Source organism: Arvicanthis niloticus, chromosome 1 (assembly GCF_011762505.2).
Source record: "Arvicanthis niloticus isolate mArvNil1 chromosome 1, mArvNil1.pat.X, whole genome shotgun sequence".
NCBI lineage: Eukaryota > Metazoa > Chordata > Mammalia > Rodentia > Muridae > Arvicanthis > Arvicanthis niloticus.
In genome coordinates, this window is record NC_047658.1 from 118233192 (window position 1) to 118253963 (window position 20772).

A 20772-nucleotide genomic window follows, 5' to 3' on the forward strand; every position below is an offset into this window, starting at 1 on the left:
TAAAGGCTTAGCTTGCTATCAGACACAAAATCTTACTCCAGAAGTGCCCGGCCGAGGGGTTTCCACGAGTATCTTAGGGAAGGGGGCAAAAGAATGAAAGGACAAGAGACACAAAGAATGAGAGCAAGTCTGGGGTTCTGATCAAGCTCTGAAACTTTAATTTTGGGGCAGGTTATAAAGACACAGCAAACCGGGAAGTTTGGGCGAGGGTCATTGCTTAGGGCTATCCCACTATTGAATCCTTATTGTCTAAGACCAGTCCACTGTTATATCCTCGTTGCCCTAGACCACCCTATTGTTGTAACTGGCTCCCGGCTCGAAGGAAATGCCAGACTGTTCTTTAAGTTCCTGGATTTGGCTCCCGGCATCTGTTCCCTTTTAACAATTTTAAAGGAGGCTGGCAGGTGAATGTGGACATTAAGAAATCTCATTGGCAGATAAATGGGCATTGACCAGAGGGGGAAAGCATTGACCTGATCCTCCCAGTATCGTTTGTAATGGTATCTTTTTGGGGAGGAGAGGGTTATTTGTCTGATGGGCCACGTAGTATATCGAGGGTCCTAGCCAGCTGCTTTGAGACACAAGAAATCAACACCAACCTCTATGCAATCAGGTTTTCTTTTCAGAGGACTTAGAAGCGGACAATTTGGGTCCTCCTCCTGCGGTACCTCGTCACGCACCCCTTGCAGGTACCCATGTTGTGTCTGTGCCATGCTGAATGTTTGCTGTTATTGTTTTCGTGTTTGTTTGAGATGGTCTCATGTACCACAAACTGGCCTTAAACTTGGCTTATAAATAAGAATAACACTGCACTCTTGGTCCCCTGTCTCCACTCCCAAATGCTGGGATTACGGAAGTCTGACCCTGTGCCTGTTTTTGAAAGGGTCTCACAAGCATAGGCTGGCCAGGGACTCACTATAACTCAGACTCTCAACAGTTCTCCTACCTCAGCCTCCTAAGTGCTGACACTGCAAGTGTAGATCTCTAGGGTTGTGGAGTTTGATTCAGGAACCTGGCATGGGTGAACTTGGGAAGTCCTCTTGGTCTCAGTGATGGACCTGCAAAGTTGTTAATTCTCTCTGTTCTAATGTTGTAAATTGATGCATGTTAATTTTAAAATAAAAAAATTAGAAGATCAAAGCAAATATAAAGAAAAAAGCTAAAGTATGCCCAGCCTCTCCTTTTTTCTCCCCACCCTTCCATGTACAAAAAGAGGCCATGCTGAAAGAATCTTTTATGCACCATTCATTAACACTGCATACTGATTACTTCCTCAGTCAATCCTTAGACGGTTGTCTGACTTTATTTTTAATCAAAAATATAGATACATGCAACTTAAGAGGAAAATAAGCATAGGAGGGTCAGAAGTTCAAAGCCATCCTCATCTATACATCAAGTTCTAGGCCAGCCTAGGCTATAATGAAACCCTGTTTTAAAAATAAATAATTTTAAAAATATTCTGAGTATACAGAAGCCTCTGCCATTAAAACCTGTTGTTGCCCTTCCAGCAGACCTGGCTCTCAGCGCCCACTCTGCATAGCTCACAAACTCCTGTAAATCATCTAGCTCCAGGGGTCCAGTACCCCCTTTCTGGACTTTGACAGTACCCACATACACATAGCATGCTACATACAGACACACACAAACGTACACATAAATACAAATAAAATCTTTTGTTTGTTTTTGTTTTTCAAGACAAGGGTTCTCTGTTTAGCTCTGGCTGTACTGGAGCTTTCTCTGTAGACCAGACTAATCTCAAACTCAGAGATCTGCCTGCCTCTCTCTTTCCCAAGTGCTGGGATTAAAGGTGTGCCCAGCTGCCCAGCTTCAAATAAAATATTTTAATACCCTGTTACACTATGCCCAAGGCTGTATCTCAGTGGTAGAGTGCTTGTCTAACATGTTAATCTAATCCCCAGTTCCACTAATATTAAATAGGTAAATAATAAATCCTGTTCCCTAAATCAGAAACTGTAATATTTTTCCAGTTTGAGGCATATCTTAAAATAACATTCTGTTCCCATGTATTACCACTTACAGTATATGGCTATCTGTTATTTCTTGTTGTCTTCCCACAGGCTGTACCAAAAACCACCTAGAACTCTATAACGACACTCAAAACACCCAGGTGCATGAGCTACAACAAGAAAGGAGGGAGAAGGGAAAGCAAGGGAAGGGAAAGAGGGAGGGCTGAGGAGAGGAGGGCAAACGACAAGGGAGGAGAAGGAAGGAGACATTTGGTTGGTTAAAGTTAAGCATTTACTTTAAAGTTTCTGCTTAGAGGTTGGTGGCCTTTGATGGGAGCAGGGGGATAAAAGAAGGTGCTGACGGCCGGGTGTGCCTAGAGTACATTATATGCTTGTATGAAACTGCCAAAGATTAAGCTATTTTTCTTGAGACTGGTAAGATGCCATGGGTCATTAGGAGTTAGGCTTCAGTTGTCTGTGTAAGATATAAGCCCTAGGGCTCACAATCCAAATGGTCATGGCCTGATTATTAAACTGTGGGGACTTCATTTTTATTGTTGGCCATTGTATCTAAAGGTCTGATTGATCTGAAGGCCTCACTTCAAAGACACATGTCTAGCATCCATTTCATCTTTGGGGGAGGAAGGCCACTAGACCCAGAGGAGTTGAACAGAAGAATGTGGAGACAAAGTACAGTCAGTCAGAGGTAATTTGTTTCCCTTTGCTCTTTGCAGGGTATGGTGGTTAGAGTAAGAAACGTTCCCACAGACTCATGGATTTGAACATTTGGTCCCAGTTGGTGGCACTGTGGGGAGATGATGAAAGAGATCCCGCTGGTGCCGGTGGAGGTAAGCATAGGAGGTTGGTTCCAAGGGCTTATACCCTGGCCCTGCCTCCTGTGGGCTCACTGTCCCTCTGCAAGTAAAGCCCAAGTAAACCCTTTCTTCCTTAAGTTGCTTTTAGTAGTGATATTTTATATCAGCAACAGAAAAGTGACTAATCCATAAGGAATCTTTTGAGGTAACTTTCTATTCGTTTGCTTTGCTTCTTAAAGCAGCTTCTGCCTATCAATCAGAACTATGTTTCCATATTTCTGAATCATTCAGAATTCTCTTCTCCCAATGGAGTCCATAGATGAATAACTAACTATGTCTTTGTTTAAAGTAATTCACTGTGGCTATTACAATTCTAAATAGAATTCAGTAAGATTTGCCCATTTCTTTAGTTATTTTTATACATAAAATTATCTAGATTCCAAACAGAAGATGTCCAGACTGCTTGGAGCCTGAAAATCCCACAGTTCTCTATCTGGTATTTTGGTCACAATGACAAGAAAATTAACTAACACCAAAAATTACTTTGAGAGACATGCTGTCATTGCTAAGATAAACCAGATCATGTTGTTCTTAAGCCTTTGCACCTGCCTTTGGAAGAACATACATGAGTAAATGTGAAATAGAAAAAGAATGGGGAAGGGGTGTGGTTTAGTTGGTCAAATACTATGTTATCATACATGAAGTCCAGGGCATAATTCCCAGCACCACACACACTGGGTATGATGGCAGGGAGAGGGTGAGAGGAGAGAGGAGAGGGAAGAGGAGAGAGACAGAGAGGGAAGAAAAGCCCTAGAATGCCATAAAAAAAACCTCCTTGAGCCATTCTGGTGGGAGTTTGGAATCCTAGAGTGCTAAGAGAAACGTATGTAATAAAGACCATGTTCATGTTTCTCACATTCAAACAGTATGTTGGGAACTGAACCAGAGGCCATTAATGTTACTGTAAAAGAATATGGCTACCTTCTGTTTGTGTCCTGAAAATTTGAGTAAGACTGAGTTCAAAAGGAAAGGACTAGCCAGGTGGCAGTCGTAGATGCCTTGAGAAGAGAGTTCAAGGTCAGCCTGGTCTACATAGCAAGTCCCAAGACAAACAGGTCTGTTATACAGAGAAACTCTGTCTCAGAAAAAAAAAACCAAAACCAAAAACAAACAAACAAAAACCCAAAACCCAAAAACAAAGTAAAGTAATGGACTCAATTATTTGGCAGAGGAAATTTCAAGGCAGCATAGCATTGCAGTATGACAGTTTTTAATCAAATTTACAGTGAGAATTGGAAGCAAACACAGAGCATGTGAATTTCAAAAATGTACAATTTGGCTAAGAAGGAAGTATGTACGAGGTTAAAGTTTCAGACAAAGCCAATCGCACACAAATGGTTTTAATTATTACGGGGATTAGCACCATTAAAGAGAAGCCTCACACTTCGAATTGGGACAACAAGAAAGGGACCATAAGCAGAACAATATCAACTACCTGGACCACCCAGAGCTCCCAGTGACTAAACCACCAACCAAAGAGTGTACATGGAAAGATCCATGGCTCCAGACACATATGTAGCAGAGGAGGGCCTTATCTCACATCAGTGGGAAAGGAAGCCCTTGGTCCTGTGGAGGCTGTAGGGGAATGCTACGGCAGTGAGGTGGAAGTGGGTGAGTGGGTGAAGGAGCTTCCTCATAGAAGCAAAGGGGAGTGGGGAGAGGGGAGATGGGATGGGAGGGTTGTGGAGGGGTAACAAGGAAGGGGGATATTATTTGAAATGTAAGGAAATAAAATGATTTTTAAAAAAAAGTTCCAGAAACTGAAATAGACATTAGAAAGATATTATAAAGAAAGCCCCAGGTTGTCTCCTCTAATGGGGCTACGTAGGGGAGTGTTTCCCTAGGTTCTCCTCTAATGGGGCCACTTAGGGGAGTGTTTCCCTGGGTTCACCTCTAACGGGGCCACTTAGGGGAGTGTTTCCCTGGGTTCACCTCTAACGGGGCCACTTAGGGGGGTGTTTCCCTGGGTTCACCTCTAACGGGGCCACTTAGGGGAGTGTTTCCCTGGGTTCACCTCTAACGGGGCCACTTAGGGGAGTGTTTCCCTGGGTTCACCTCTAACGGGGCTACTTAGGGGAGTGTTTCCCTGGGTTCAGTAAAGCAAGCACTCAGGATCCACAACCACTGTGGCCCAAGCAAAGTAGCTACTCTGGCAGGAAAACCTGCTGTTGTTTACAAGGTTCTGGTTTTGCAAACTACCAGAACTCACGTGTTGTGAGATTGTGGAAATAAATTTTCCAGAGAAATACAAACAAACAATGCACAGTCATTCAATGGAACTGGCCGAGAAGGAAGCAGATGGCAGGCCCAGAGAGGTACAGCTGCTTAACCAGACAAAGCTTATGTAAACATTTGCTCCAAAACCCATGGCCTGCAGGGGGCGCTGTTTCTCTTGTTGGCTTTAGCACTGCTTTGGCTCAGTTTTCCACTGCTAACCTCCCATTTCCTCCTTTCAGAATCAGGATTCTTATTCTACCACTGGCTGTTGGAAGACGTAGTCCATGAGAGAACATCATAGACCACCTTAAAACCGATTAAGAGAAACGGCTATGACAAGTTGGCTTCTGACATTCACATGTGTCCACACAGGCACACCGAAAACTAAATATTTTAAAAACTAAAGCATTCAAGTGTTTGTGGGTCCTTTTGTCTTGTTTGAGTTTTGTTTTGTTTAACTGATACTTCCAGCTGTTTATTCTAGAATAATTTGTGGTTGGCATTCTTTTTGTTTTACTGTTTTTCCTTCTGCTTATAAATGAGCAAGTCAACAGATGACACCCATGTAGTGGTGAATAATCCTGCAGACACACTCAGGGGGGGGATTGTGGCAGACACACTCAGGGGGAGATTGTGGCAGACACACTCAGGGGGAGACTGTGGCAGACACACTCAGGGGGAGACTGTGGCAAACACTTAGATGCTCCTAGCTGTGCTGAGTCAGCTCCAGAGACTCCGAGACCTAAAAGCTGAGAGCAGAGGGAAGGCGGTCCACAAACGCGCACTGAGTTACCCTGTGAATATTGTGGGTGTCATCTGCACTGCCACGGGAAAAGGAGAAATGAGAAAGTGACAGGATTGAGGGCCACTGGGAAAAGGCCCAAAAAGATGGCTGTGTGCATGTCAAGATATAGCCTAAACAGCTCTGAGATAAGAAAGCACAAATAACCAAAGCAATCCAGCTGCATGAAAGGAGAAAGATCAATCAAAAGAAAGATAAAAATAGACTCTACCAGGAGTGGCCTATCTGACTTCCAGTAGAAAGGGACAGTCCTAGCAGTTTCCAATATTGACAGAATCAAAATGGAAAGAGGTGGGAAAAGGGAAGCGTCTCTACTCAGAGCTCATAAATCCTAAAGGTTATCCAAACAGGAAAAGGATGGAGCAACGTGTGGAAGAAGATGGTCACTAAAATCTGCTTTTTACAGATCCACCGAGATACGAAAGACTCACAAAGCCAGAGGGATTGTATGTCAAGAAGGGCCAGGCCACACACACTGAATTAAAAGCTGTCCTTGCCTCTCCCATAGCCACCTTTTGCCTCATTTAGAGAGGAATTTCTCATTTCTTCTATGTAAAATTTGGGGGTTTTATACTAAAGATACTGTCACTTTCTTTTGAAACAGAGTTTTGCTATAAAGCCCAGGCTGGCCTTGAACTTGCTTGCTCTCCACCTTGGCTTCCAGAGTGCTGGGACTGCATATGTACAAGACCAGGCTCAAAGGTATTGTCACTGATGTGAGAGCCAGAAAGCAGGGCTTCTCTCTTGAGCCCAGTTCTGTTCAATGCCTGTGGGTTTGTTTCCGTGGCAGACATCCCACTTTTCTGGCATTTCTAGCACCCAGGAGGTTGCCATGGCAACTTAGATTTTCAAAGCTTCAGGAATTGCCAGCCCAGGAACTTTCTGATATGGTTTGGTTTGTGTTTGTGTTTGTGTTTGTGTTTGTGGTTTTTTAACACAGAGTATCCTGCCTAGGTTGACCTCAAACCCTCTATGTAGCCAAGCATGACTTTGAACTTCTGCAAGATACCTAGAGCAGAAAACATGAAGCAGAGAGCAAACTGGAAGGGGGGGGGGTACAAACTGGGAGGGGGGGACTATAATCTCTCAAAGCCTGCCCACAGTGACATATTTTCTCCAGCAAGGCCACACCTTGTAAACCTTCCCAAACAATGCTTCCAACTATGGACCAAGTGTTTAAATAGTTGCGTCTATGGGGCATTTGTCACTTAAATCACCAGAGACAAGACCCTGAAGTCACTTCCTCCTCAGTGGTCATTGGTATTCCCTAACTCTTCTGTAAACTTGTTTACCTTTGAGATTAATCATTATGGTCTCCATATAGTCAAAAAAAAATAGTACCTGAAACATTTTCCCTTTCCATCATATAAAAGAACCCCTGCTTGGATATCTCAGTAATATATTAAAGAATAAAAAAAGACTTCCAAGAAGTCTTGTAGCTTGACAAGAGTGAAGTTAGTTCTCAATCTTGGACAAACAGCTAGGTGAGATGCCTATTTAACATACCAAAGAGGACCCATTCCTGGGCTGGAAAGTTCAGGGTAGGGGTGGGGTATGCCAGCCATACCCTGTAACAGGTAGGGACAGAGGGATGCTGGGAGAACCTGGTGGCCAGGTCCACTTTGATTTGTTAAATAGGCACCTCAACTGGCCTTTAGTTCTGGGTTTGAGCTCTAACATATGGGCCCAAATTAGAATCTCCACTCCCTCCCGTGTCTTCTGTCTGGCTGTAACAATGGGTTTGCTTGGTAGTTTTTGAACACCACAGAGAACATGGAATGGCAGGAGAATGGGCAACTCTTTACAGAGATCCTTAACAGGGTTTACAAAGGAAGTAGTTATTGACTGACCCAGAACTACTTGCACTAACTTCAAACAGATGTTATCAACCCAAGTCCACGAGTTGCTTCTAATAGATAGGGGATATTTGCTTTGTTTAAGGTTTCTTTCAACCTCTTGGCTACTGTCAGCAAATGATTACCACAACACAGACAATACTTTGGGTCAGGAGAACGGAAGAGTACATATTTTCAGATTAAAGTTAGGTATTTAGTTTAGGCTGAAAAACAGTGACTGCAGGGAAAATCCAAGGCATAGTAGCTTTGGTTACATTGTTCTCTTTAAGACAAGTTTACCCTGGCTGAGTGAACAGGAGGATCACAGGTTGTCTGCAGGGTCTGGAGAAAGTTCAGTCCCTTTGAAGACGACAAGGACTTCTCAGAAAATGCATCACCACACTTGGACCTACACAAGAAAAGATTAAAAAAAAAAAAAAAACACTAAAATGAACTGATAAGTATGAAGTGTAATTCAGCAGCAGGCCAGGGTACCTGGTGGGCCCGTGCCAAGGTGTCCCCGTGAGAAATCACACCATTCAACAGACCTGGTATAAATAAAGTTTATTTGGGGGAAGGGAAGGGAGTGAAGGCCTGGAGAAGCGATAGAGGCAGACAGACCGGAACAGAGCCATGAGGGTAGAGAAGGGAGAACAGAGAAGGAAAGAAAGAGAGAAAGGCTGGCAGGGAATATAGAATGATATAGAAACTGGGTGTGGCCTGGCATGAAGGCACATGCCTTTAATCTCCCCACTCAGGAAGCAGAAGCAAATGGATCTCTGTGAGCCTGAGGACAGCCTGGTCTACTTAGCAATTAACAGAATAACAAGAGCTACACAATGTGACCTTGTCTCAAATAAATGAATGAACGAATAAGTAAATAAATAAATGTAATTTTAAAGGAAAAGAGCATGGTCAATTTGTTGAGCTCAGTTTATTAGGAATCACTAGGAACATCTCTTGAGCTGGTTGTTAGAAGCCAGGATCTCTTGGTAAGCGGAGGCCTCTCCTCCCCACCCCACTCCTACCACTGTATGCAGACCTCAGCAGTTTGGGTCTTCAACCCTCTATGGTTTCAGCTGGGGAAGTCACGAGTGCTGTTAGCGTTCATCAGACCTTTCCATAATTGATGATCTGTCATGAACCACAAGGATCAGAGTTTCAGTTAGTGTCCAAGGGATTTTAACCTGACTCCACTCAGAAGCCTCCTGGGGCATGTGCACAGAAGAGTCTGGAAGGACAGAGCACTGGGCATCTGTCCTAAGCAAGGTCAAGAGATTATTCATGAGTAGCACAAAGGGTTTCCCCACCCTCTGCAGAGGCAGAAGCAGAAGAAAAGTATGTGCAACCCCTGCTGCCCCCGCCCCTTGTTTCTGCTTACTACAAACAGCTGGAGGAAGCAGGGCAGGTCTTACCTGCTTACAGGGATTTACAGGCACTGACCTCCCAACAGGCACCTTCCACACTCTGCTTTCATGGAATAGGCACTGATTATCCCCCCCCCCCCCCCCGGCAAATACAAGTAACAGAACTGTTAGTTCTGGGACTGGAGTGGTGATGGGCATCTAACATTTTAAAGTGTAAGAAGATGGTTAAAATGATGAATGCCCAATTCTCCGTTACATACCATGAACTGAAGTTCCTGGGTGGGGGAAGCCTGTGTTAGAGATTCTCCAAAGAGGAGTGACTACTTAGAACTTCCTGACTGTGGAGAGTTGGGATGCTGCAGGTCCTCAGCCAAATTATGCTAGGCTATCTCTAACCCTTAATACCATGTCTTGCCCACCTTTGTTTTTGACGTAATAATATCCTTGTGACTGTCGTGTGAAATATTTGGTTATGTATTGACTTATCAAATCACTAGTTTCCACCAACCCCAAAGCCAAGAATGCCTGCCATCAAACAGTGCTGGAGACCTGCATAGAAATTTTCTTCCCTTCCTTCCTTTCTTCCTTTCATAACATTTCTGTGAGTCTTTTGTTCTTGTTTTGTTTTGAAGACATGTTTCTCTGTGTAGCCCTGGCTGTCAGGAACTTGCTCTGTAGACCAGGTTGGCCTAGAACTAAGAGAGCTACTTGCGTCTGACAACAGAGTGCTGGGATTAAAGGCCTCAAAAGTCTTTTTTTTTTTTTTTAATTATTTGTTTATTTGTTTATTTTGTGTGCATTGGTGCTTTGCTGGCATGTATATCTGTATGAGTGCATTGGATCTCCTGGAACTAGAATTACCAAGAGTTGTGAGCTGCCATGTCGGTGCTGGGAACTGAACCTAGGTCCTCTGGAAGAGCAGCCAGTGTTCCTAACCACTGAGCTATCTTTCCAGCTCATTTGAAAACATGCCTTTATTTATGTATGACTTTCTTTTTATCTGCAAAACTATAAAAACATCGTGAAACAATTTCCACACTGAACATGTTTGGGACAACACACATCTGTGTTCCCGAGACATGGGCACGCATGTTTGGCTCAAGAATAAACTCTCTTTTTGTTCCCTTTCAAATAAGATTAGTATTTTGCCTGTTAAAACAAAGGTAGAAGCTGAGTATGGTGGTATGCCTCCAATCCAGTACTTGAGAGGCAGGGGCAGAAGGATTTCCATGTGTTCTAGGCTAACACGGAGTCCAGGATGCTCAGTTTACAGAATGAAGCTTAACTATAAAATAGGGAATGAAGTAGGAACTCAATTAGTCAACTTAATTCCGAAATCTAAGATCCATTACCAACTCCCTCCTTCATTCACTCCATAGAAGGTCAATCAGGGAGGTTAGCTCTGATACCTCTAGAAAATATTCAAATCTACCCCTTCGGTCTCCACAGCATGCCCTGGCCCCAGCTACCACCTCCTTCCCTTCTTACTGCAGCAGTATCCTTTTAACAAATTCTACCTCTAATCTTCCCTTCTTCAGCCCACTGATCCTAAAAAGACAAGGGGAGATCTATCTATCTATCTATCTATCTATCTATCTAAAACAGGGTCTCCTGTAGTCTAGGTTGGCCTTGAACTCCTCTGTAGCCTAGAATAGCCACGAACTTCTAGTCCTCTTCCTCAGCCTCCGGAGTGCCGGAACTTCAGGCATGTGCTACCACCATGCCTAGTTTACAAAGCACCAGGGATCAAACTCACGGCTCTGTGCATGTTGGGTAAGTACTCTATCAACTGAGTCATATCTCCAGCCCCAAAGTGAGCTTGTAAGACCCTTGGCTCTTGGCATAAACACTGTGCCTCCTCCATAACACAAGAAAGGCACAGCAAGTATTATGAGTGGGTGGTAAGGAATCAGATTCCACATCTTAGGCAGCCTTTGTGCCTCATTATCTGCAACCCCAGCACTTAGAAGGCAGGGGTTGGATCTCTGTGAGTTCAAGGTCTGCTAGGGCTACCAAGTGCGACCCTCTCTGAAAAATGAATCCCAGCATTTGAAAGCTGAGTCTAGAGGACTGCCGTGAATTTGAGGCCAGTCTGGGCTGCATAGCAAGTACCAGGATGGTCGTGGCTACATAGCAAGACCCTGCCTCAACAAAATAAGAAAGAAGGCCATTGAGATCCCCACAGGCAAAGGTGCTTGCAGCTAAGCCTGATAAGCTGGTTCATGGTGAAGGGAAAGAACAGACTCTCATGTCCTCTGACCTCTATGGTGTGTGCACACACATACATAAACAAATGAGTAAATAAGTATAGTTTAAATGCTTTAAAACAAAAGGAGGGAAAGGGACAGGAAGACAGGAATGGAGAAGAGAAGAAGGCAGGGGAAAAGAAGAAAGGAAGGGAAGAGTGAGAAAAGGGAGAAGAGGGAGGTCAAACCACAGAAAGCCAAAGATAGAACAACAGCCACCAGGTCTCAGAAGAATCCTGAGCTAAGCTCGATCTCCCCTAAAGCCTCCAGAGGCTCCAGGGCTGCTCCGCTCACATCCTGAGTTCAGGCTCTCATTCTCTCAAAGTGCAAGAGAACCATCAATGCTCATTGCTTTAAGTCCCTTTCCCAGTCTGTGGTCATTTGTTCTGTCAGCCATAGGATACGAATCCATTCCCCAAATTGCTATGAACTCCCTTCCTTTGACTGGGTGTTCCATCTACTGCCAAGTGTGTGTGTATTTTTCACATTCCCTTACTTCTTGTAATGGCCAGAAACAGCTTGAAGGGGCCTGGTGTCCATGTGAACAGACTGCAAACGGAGAGTGGAGAATAAGTCATTATCACAGGGACTGAAGCAGTGACGCAGGTGTTAATGATAGACCAAGTGGTTGATTGAGGGCTGGCTTTATTTTGGACCAGTCCACAGGTAATTAACTTTTCAGCCTCAGCCTTTAGGTCCCGCCATTGGAGTGCCCCTGAGCCTGACCACTGTGGTGTGGGTTTCTAAACCTTGCAATCTGACTGATACTTACACAATCACAAAATGACCACTGCTAACGGATGACCACAATACGTCTGGTTCATAGGTTCTGTCCGGGTTCTTCCTCAACTCCATGCACTGGTAAAGATCCAAGTTTGGGGTGTTCACTGGAGCTTTCCCAGGTAAAAGAGAAAGGGATAGTGAAAGAAATGTAGAAAGCAAAAATAAAACTGTGGGTGAACACGGGGGTGAGAGGGCCTGAGGATCAGAAGTTCAGAACTGGGCTGCAGGGATGGCTCAGTGGTTAAGAGCATGTGTTGCTCTTGCGGAGGCCCTGGGGTTGACTCCCAGCACCTACTGGTAGCATCTGCAACTCCAGATTGAGGGAACATGACTCATGTATGTGGTTCACTTACAAATATGTATGCAAAACATTCACATAAAAAAATAAGAGTTTAAAAAAAAAATAAATTCAAGATCACGAGCTGACAAACATGCTTTCTGAGCAATCATGAGGAATCTGAGCGATCTAAGTTCCAATCTCCAGAGCCCATGTTACTCCAGGCAGAGTAGCATGTAATCCTGGTCAGATGCGAGCCAGACCCTGGAAGCTCATGAGCCAGCAAGCCTGGTGTACACAGCATAGCAGAAAACAAACTAGAGACTCTGCCTTAAAGAAGATGGAACCCAAAAGACCCATTATGGGGTTGTGCTCTGACCTCCACATATATGTCATGACACACCCACAAATGCACATATAACACGTGTAAATACTACCTATCTATGCCCGATTACACACATTATAGAACACACATATGTGAAGGGAAAAAATGTTCCAAGACAATCCAGAAAAAATAAATAAATGAAACAACGAAATCCCAAGAACTTCAGAGTTCTTTGGCCAATAGGAAGTAGCTCTGAACAATAAAGCTTGAGTTTAAGCGAAGAGGGAACCCTTCTGTGCCTAGTTAAAAAATGACAGAAAATTGGTAACGGTGGACAGTTATCCTAAGTCCAAGCTCTGGGTTTTGCTGTCGTTGGTTTTCTTTTTTATTGTGTCCCTCCCCCTTTTGTTTTCCATTTCATTATGTTTTATTTTCAAGATGGTTTCTCTGTGTATCTCTAGCTGTCCTGGATCTTGCTCTGTAGACCAGGCTGGCCTTGAACTCAGAAATCTGCCTGCCTCTGCCTTCCGAACGCTGGGATTAAAGGCATTCGCCACCACTACAGACGCTTTCTTTTTCACTGTGCTTTTCCCCCACCTCCTCTCTTCCACCCAGCCTTCTTGGCAGACCCCAGGACTCTGCTGCAATATGGCTGTTTCTTGAAAGAAGAGACTGTACAAACGTTCTGTGGCCCCATGGGGTCCCCACTACACAGAGGCAACAGGACACACCCTAGTTCGCTTGAGCCTATTTGAGAGGTGTAGGTGGGGTGGGGGATTTTCTGGACTTCTCTTCCTCTCCTCCTCCTCCTCCTCCTCCTCCTTTTTATCATTTAATAGACTCTTCCCTTCTGTTGTCCAAATGTAGAAAATAGTAAAAATTAGTATGAATCAAGCACTAAAGAAGAATAGAAAATTTCAGTTAAGGATAGGAAGTAACGTTTGTGTGATAAAAAATGTGAAGTTTTAGGAGTTGGAGAGAACGTTCAGTGGTTAAGGCTGAGACTGTTCTACAGGCCTGGAGAAGTGACTCCGAGGTTAGGAGGAGCACATACAGCTCTGACAGAGGACCCAGGTTTGAGTCCTATATCTGACAGTTCACAATCACCTGTAACTTCAGCTCCAAGATCACCTTCCTCTTCTGGCGCCTGCACTACATACACATACCCTGCTCCCCATAACCACACAGACACATATACATACACATAAACTAAAAGCAAAACAAATCTTTTAACAAAGAAAGAAAGACAGAACATGCACTATATAGAAGACATGAGTTTGGTTCACAGAACCCACATTGGGCATCTCAGGACTATGTGTAATTCAGGATAGCCTTATGCCCTCTTCTGAACTCTGAGGGTACCTGCACTCACACAGATTCAAACAGACACAAATATACAGATTATTAAGAATAAGTCTATTTCTATATGTGTACCTTTACTAACATTCAGTTGGGGTTTTTTTTGTTGTTTTCATTTTTTGTTTTTAAGTCTAAACAGAAGCTGAACATGGTGGCTTATACCTGCAGCCATCTTGGCCTGTGGGGCTACAGACAGGATGCTGGAGGGAAACATGAAGCCTAAGTACTGAATACTAATGACTAATACTCTAGAAGCTTCTGGCATCATTACTTTGCAAGTCTGACCATGTTCTGCTTCTCTTAGCTTCTTTCTGTTGTTGGCCTCATAGATTTCCATATCTTCATCTAATTGAGAGCAGCTCTTTCTGTTCCCACACGGGGGACACAGAACAGGCCAGTCTTTCTGGGGTTGAGGATTATGCCCTAACACAGACCCCAGGATGTTGTAAGGCAAGGGCTCAGGACCAGCCGACCTATGAGGATAGTGGAGTGACACATGGTCACGGGCTCCACTGCTCTAAGGACAAAGTCCCTTTGCTGCCCCATGGATGCAGACTGCTTTCTCAACTAGAGGAAATCATGGGCTGTCACAGGCCAGGGGAGGAAGTGGAGGATTGCAGTAGTTAGTTCATGACTAGAAAACACCACATGCTTCCTGGTAATAGACTAGAATGTTCTTAGGGTTCTTGTCACTCCATGAGTCTGGTGCTGGGCGCTCTGCCAGAGAGCTTACACAAAGCTATTGACACCTTATGGCTGAAACTGACAACATCCCTGTTAAGTAGGCTAGGCAGGTCCCAGTGCTATAGGCAGAGTCCTGTCCTCAGATGAGGAAGCTGAGGTCTAAGAGGTGGCTTGACCTGGCCTAAGGTCACATAGCTGACAGGAGACAGGGCCTTGCCTGGAACTTGGGTCTTCACTGTGGGGAAATGTTCTAGTTGGGCATCTTGATGCAGCCATGTTGGTAACATCCTGAAACTCATAGCATTGTCCAAAGGTATGGAGGAAGATCCCCCAAATTCTGGTTGCCTGAAGACATCTGAAATGTCATCATCTCTTGATATCCACAGGGGAGTGTGGATGGGTGGTTGCAGGATCCCTCACAGATCCCCTTTCTTCCCCCCACCAACCTCCTTTTCTTTCTTAAACTGGGGAAATCTTTAGCTACTGTTACAGTTTGGAAATAGCTAGCATGAATCCTCCAAAGGCTTGTATTTTACACGCCGGGTTCCAGTATAATGGTATTGGAGCTGGGAACGTAGCAGTTTTGAGAATGCTTGCCCAGAATGCACAAAGCTCTGAATTCAGTCCCTAGCACTGCATAAAATCAGACCTGGTGGTGCGATGGGATGTAGGGGTGGAAGGATCAGAAATGTAAGGTCATCCTGAGCTACAGCATAAGTTTGAGACCAGTTTGGGCTACATAAGACCCTATCTCAAAAAAAACAAAAAACAAAAAGTATGCAGGGAGTGCTGACTGAATAAACACGCATTATAGACATGGGCATGACCATGTCAAGGACCACAGTACCTCAGACCCAGGTGAGGCTCAAAGACATAGCAAAGCCTTCTCTGGTCCAAGTGTGAGTGTGCCAACGATTGAGCACTATGTGCAAAAAGAACAATTGTCCAGTGTGTGCAAAAACTACAACTGCGGCTTCTGTTTCCTGGATGACAGCAGTCTGAGACTGCCCCCTTATAGAAACCTCCCACTAAATACTTCTTATGTTGTCCATAACAGCTGAGTTTCCAGGTAACATAGCAGGTACCCTCCACCAGAGCCAGCACAACCCACCTGACCCCAGCTTTTCTGTATTTGTATCTGTCATTTCTTCTTTCCCAAGTTGCCCCAGTCAAGATTCTCAGGACCAAACTGCAGAATGAGCAAGTGGTTGATTCAGGTCTCATGGAACTCTGAAGAGAATAGCTTATTGCAAAGGATGAAGCCTGGCCCTTCCGTGACTTCATTTTTTCTTGCTTTGAATATTCTTTTGTACATGGTACCACTTTTGTAATTCCATCCACAGTGAGGCCCTCATACAAGTGCCAAGATCTTGGTCTTACCTCTAGAAATATAAGTTAATTAATGTCCCCTTTTAAGTTAATAATGTTCCCAGCCCCAGGTATTTTGTTATCACAGCACAGAATGGACTAACTACTACAGTGAGAAAAACACTGGGTATAATGGGAACCCCTGGCAGGGATATAGGTAGTGTCTCAGCCCCAACACTAAACGGAAGACTCTCTGGTATGGCCAAGAGACATATGGCCATGGTGCTGACTAGGGTAGGGATCAGTTTCTGTTCTGGGACTCTTAATCCTTTGTATCAGTTTTCTCATCCCTTAAAAGAGATGCCTTCAATAGCACAGGGTCACTGTAAGGATTCAATGACAAAAGCTTTTTACGCTGTTCCTGACATATAATAAATATTCCATGTTGCAACTGAATGTGTATGTGTGCAAGTATGTGCATGTTTGTGTGTATGTGTTTGCCTGTGTGTGTGTGTGTGTGTGTGTGTGTGTGTGTATGTGAGAGAGAGAGAGAGAGAGAGAGAGAGAGAGAGAGAGAGAGAGACTCACTTTATACTATTCTTGAACTCACAGATCTTCTGGTCTGTCTCCCAAATGCTAGGATTACAGATATCTGTCACCATACATGACTTTCATTATCATTATTATTTATATAATTTATGTTCATTAATATTCATTTTTGTAACTATCACTTAGTGTAGATCAGGTTGCCTCTGTTAACTTCAGGCCTGCAACACAAACAATTGTTTTTATTTCAATTAAACACACAGAGCTAAAGCTGGGAATGTAGCTCAGGTTGTAGAGTACCCACCTAGCAAGCATGGGATCCTGGGTTCAGGCCCCAGCACTGCATAAACCCAGTGTGGTAGTGTATTCTTATAATCTCAGAGCTTAGAAGATAAGGTGGGAAGATCAGAAAGACATTCAAGGTCACTGTAGGTGCATAGCAAGTTAAGAGGCCAGTCTGGGATACTATGAGAACCTATCTCAGAGAGAGAGAGAGAGAGAGAGAGAGAGAGAGAGAGAGAGAGAGAGAGAGAGAGAACAAAAGAGAAAAAAGCAGGTTAAACTGTATCTAGGAGAAAAAGAACCTGTCACCAGCGGCCTCAGCTAATCTACAAATGGCTGCAAAATACATAAGAGGAGCTAAGGGCCGTTAGGCAAAGGCAAAGAGATGGTGAATGTTTCTACTGTAGAAGAGGCAGAGGGGAAGTGACTCATTTGTTAAATGGAATGTGTTAAATGTAATTCTCTATTTGATTGACACATGAGAAAATGTTATGTGATTGGAATCTCCAAGTAGCTACACCCACATTCCTCAGTTGTCAGCATTCTGCACTGAGAGGCTGGGGAGGGTGAGGCTGAGGGCAGTCTGGAGGACAAGACAGACAGAAATAAACAAGTCCTTAAAAAACAATTATGCATATCTCTACCATACCTTTATAAAAAGAAATGACCAACTTTTCCCAGAAAAAGGAAACTTTAAATTTTTTCATGGAGCAGGTATGGGAGGGTGCTTGCTTGTCTTTGAGATAAGAGGTAACTTAATGTGGTGGTTTGAATAAAAATGGCCCCACAGGCTCATATATTTGAATGCTTGGTCCCTAATTGCTAGAACTGTTTGGGAAAGCTTAGGAGGTCCAGCCTGGCAGGAGGAGGTGTGTCACTGGGCACAAGCTTTGGTATTTCAAAAGACCTTGATACCTACGTGCTTGTCAGGGCCATGTTCCCCACCATGATGGTCATGGAATCACTCTCTGAAATGGTAAGACCCCATTAAACACTTTCTTCTCCTTCTCCTTCATCTTGGTTTTTCAAGACAAGATTTCTCTGTGTAGCTCTGGCTATCCTAGAACTTGCTCCATAGTCCAGGCTGGCCTTGAACTCAGAGATTCCCCGTGCCTCTGACTACAAAGTGCTGACATTAAAGTCATATAGCTTAAATGCTTTCTTCTATAAGTTGCTTTAGCCACAGTGTTTTGTCATAAAACAGAAAAGTAACTAAAAAGCCAATAAACCAAGAAATTTGGAAGTGGGCCACATAGACCTAAGGAGGAACTGAGGATGGGATCCAGGCTTGCTGCATAATTTGTGCAGGAAACTGCCTCTGTGGCTGAGTATGGTAACGTTAACTGGTCTCTTTAGATAAGGAATTCTCCCACTTCTGTATTTGTAATAAAGAATGCTACCATCTCTTCTGGCTGACCTTGGTCATCCCAAAGCAACTTACTGTTATTGTGGCAGTTCCAGCAATTATGAGTAGCAGCACTACTTCAGTCTGGTTTGTGAGCCTTTGGGGTGAAATGACAGATACAGACATGAGTCACTCACCATGCTTTCAGCCCCCAAGAAGCCCTTGGCCCTCTCGGCAGTCCTACATTATTGCATCCTTTCCGTCATCCTCTAACCAAAAACAAAGCACATGGTCACTCCTTGTCTATCAAACATCTGTCGGTCTAATACAGACAGCTCCCAGCTCCCAAAGCAGGGTCTGTCTGCACAGCATGCTCACGTTTCAATTCGAATGTAGAGTACAAGTTATTGGAGGCATGTTCTCAGTATGTCTTCAAGACTCTGCTTCCAGGCCTGCACAGAAGTAAAGGAAAGTCTCAGACAACTTGTTTGACAGTTCGTGGTGCTGGAGAAGCCACAGCCTCTTAGATTCTAGGGAAGCACTGAGCTACTAAGCCGTAACTCCCTGCTCCCCTCATACCTTCCAGCTTCTTTCCTTTAGAGATGGTTTATCTGATTTTTCCCGTATAAGAAATCTGCCTAAAATATTGAAAAGGAAAACCTTAGGCAGAAGAACTTCCCCAGCACACTCCAGAATGTTCTAAGTGGACTTACAGGTGATGCTTAGGCCAATGTGGCTCCAGCATGAATCCATTCAAAGAGACTTGTGTTAAGATTTTCAGACATTTTTTTTTTCTTTTTAAAAATTGTTTTTGTTCTGAGAAAGTCTCATAGCCCAGGGTTATAAAAATGTGCCACCTTGCCCTGCACATTGTGCTGGAGTCCAGCCCAAGGCCTTGCACATGCAAGGCAAATATTCTGTAACTGAGTTATATCCCAGTTCTTTTTTGGGTTTATATTTTTATTTTAGTTAAAATACAGCCATGGTACACATGTACAAGGCAGCATGCATGAAATCTACCACAATGGCTTTGTAACTTCCTCATATTTATTTTCATTCCAATGTTAAGCCTTAAATCAGATGTGGTAGCACATGACATAACCCTGTCCCTCGTGGTGCTGAGGCAGGTTTGTAAGTCTGAGGTCAGCTTGGGTTATCTGCCAGTTCTATGCCAGTTTGAGCCACAATGGGAAGGGGTAAGGGGGGAGACACTAGAGAGATAGCTTCGTTATCAAAATGCTTGCTGGAGGGTCCATAGTTTGATCCCTAGCACCCACTTAAAAGCCAGGCAGAGCAGCGTGTGCCTATAATCCTAGTACTGGAGAGGTAGACCCAGATCCTTGGGCTGTCTGTCCAGCTAATCTAGATGAATGAGTGAGCACCAGGTTTAATGAAAGACCTTTCCAACAAAAGAAAGGAAGGAAGGAAGGAGAAAGGAAGGAAGGGAAGAAAGAGAAGAGAGAAAAGAAAGAATAAGGTGAGAGGGACCAAAAAAAAACCATGACATTGACCTTTGGCTGCCACACACATATGCACATAGAAGAACACACACACAGGGTGGGGTGGCTCTCATCTGAGGTGACAGATTTTCCAGGTACCCTGACCTGATCATTACACATCAGACATACAGAATTTCTTTGTGTTAAATATACTCACTCACAGTCCTATTATATATTTCAAATAGTCAGTTATCACTCATCATTATGTCACCGAACTATAGAACACTGGAAGTAACTTCTTGGATCTAGCTGCATGCCAGTACCCATTACATATCCTCTCAATTCTCCCCTCCCACTCACCCTTCCTAGACTCTGATAACTACTGTTCCTTTCTGCATTTTAAGTTATATCTTACTGTATGTGTGTCTGTGCATGTGTGTGTGTAAGAGAGAGAGAGACTATGTATTCAGACATGCCATGGAATATGTGTAGAGCCAGTGAACAACTTTGTGGAGTCAGTTTGCTCCTTCCACCTCAATGTGGATTCCAGGGACGGAACCCAGGATACCAAGGCTTGCATGGCAAACACCCTTACCCACTGACCTCACCAGCCCTGTACTCTACTTCTTCGAAATAAAATTTTTACCTCCATATACAAAAGAGAACATACATTATGTAAGTTTTTTTTTTAAGCACTAGTCTGTGGTTCAGTGATAGAGTGCTTGCCTAGCAAGCACAAAGTCCTGGATTTAAGCACTGTACAGAGAAAATAGCAGTGTTTCATTCTATAGGCTCATCATAAGATCAAATCTACAGTTTGGCCTTGGTTTATGATAGTCCACACCTGTGGCTTCATCCTTGGATCTGACCTACAATGACTATTTTTCCTTGATCACAAATTTGTCTTAAGCCTATTCGTCTTCTTAGTGTAATTGTGAAAGCTCATTGTTCTCCTTATCATGCAGCCTTTATTTACTATTCTGTGTGGGGTGGGCACACTTTATTCTTGATTCTGCTTTTATTAAATCTTTCAGGCAAAACAGCTAAAACTATCTCCCAAAAACATTCTTTCTAGGATTATTTGAATCAAATCAGGAATTCTATAAAATCATTAA

The 20772-nt window shown here is 43.7% G+C and overlaps 2 long non-coding RNA genes across 2 annotated transcripts in view; one reads left to right on the plus strand and one right to left on the minus strand.

Moving 5' to 3' along the window:
- Nucleotides 1-7143, plus strand: part of LOC143435281 (uncharacterized) — a 28098-nt gene extending 20955 nt beyond the window's left edge. The window contains exons 2-3 of the long non-coding RNA XR_013105427.1: nucleotides 2702-2815; nucleotides 5299-7143. This is a non-coding gene — a long non-coding RNA (uncharacterized LOC143435281). The remainder of the gene's footprint in view (nucleotides 1-2701; nucleotides 2816-5298) is intronic.
- Nucleotides 7144-7162: 19 nt separating this feature from the next.
- The window catches only part of LOC143435283 (uncharacterized), a 30075-nt gene continuing 16465 nt past the window's right edge, over nucleotides 7163-20772 (minus strand). Inside the window, exons 2-3 of the long non-coding RNA XR_013105428.1 lie at nucleotides 12082-12202; nucleotides 7163-8105 (exon numbers count right to left, since the gene is read on the minus strand). This is a non-coding gene — a long non-coding RNA (uncharacterized LOC143435283). The remainder of the gene's footprint in view (nucleotides 8106-12081; nucleotides 12203-20772) is intronic.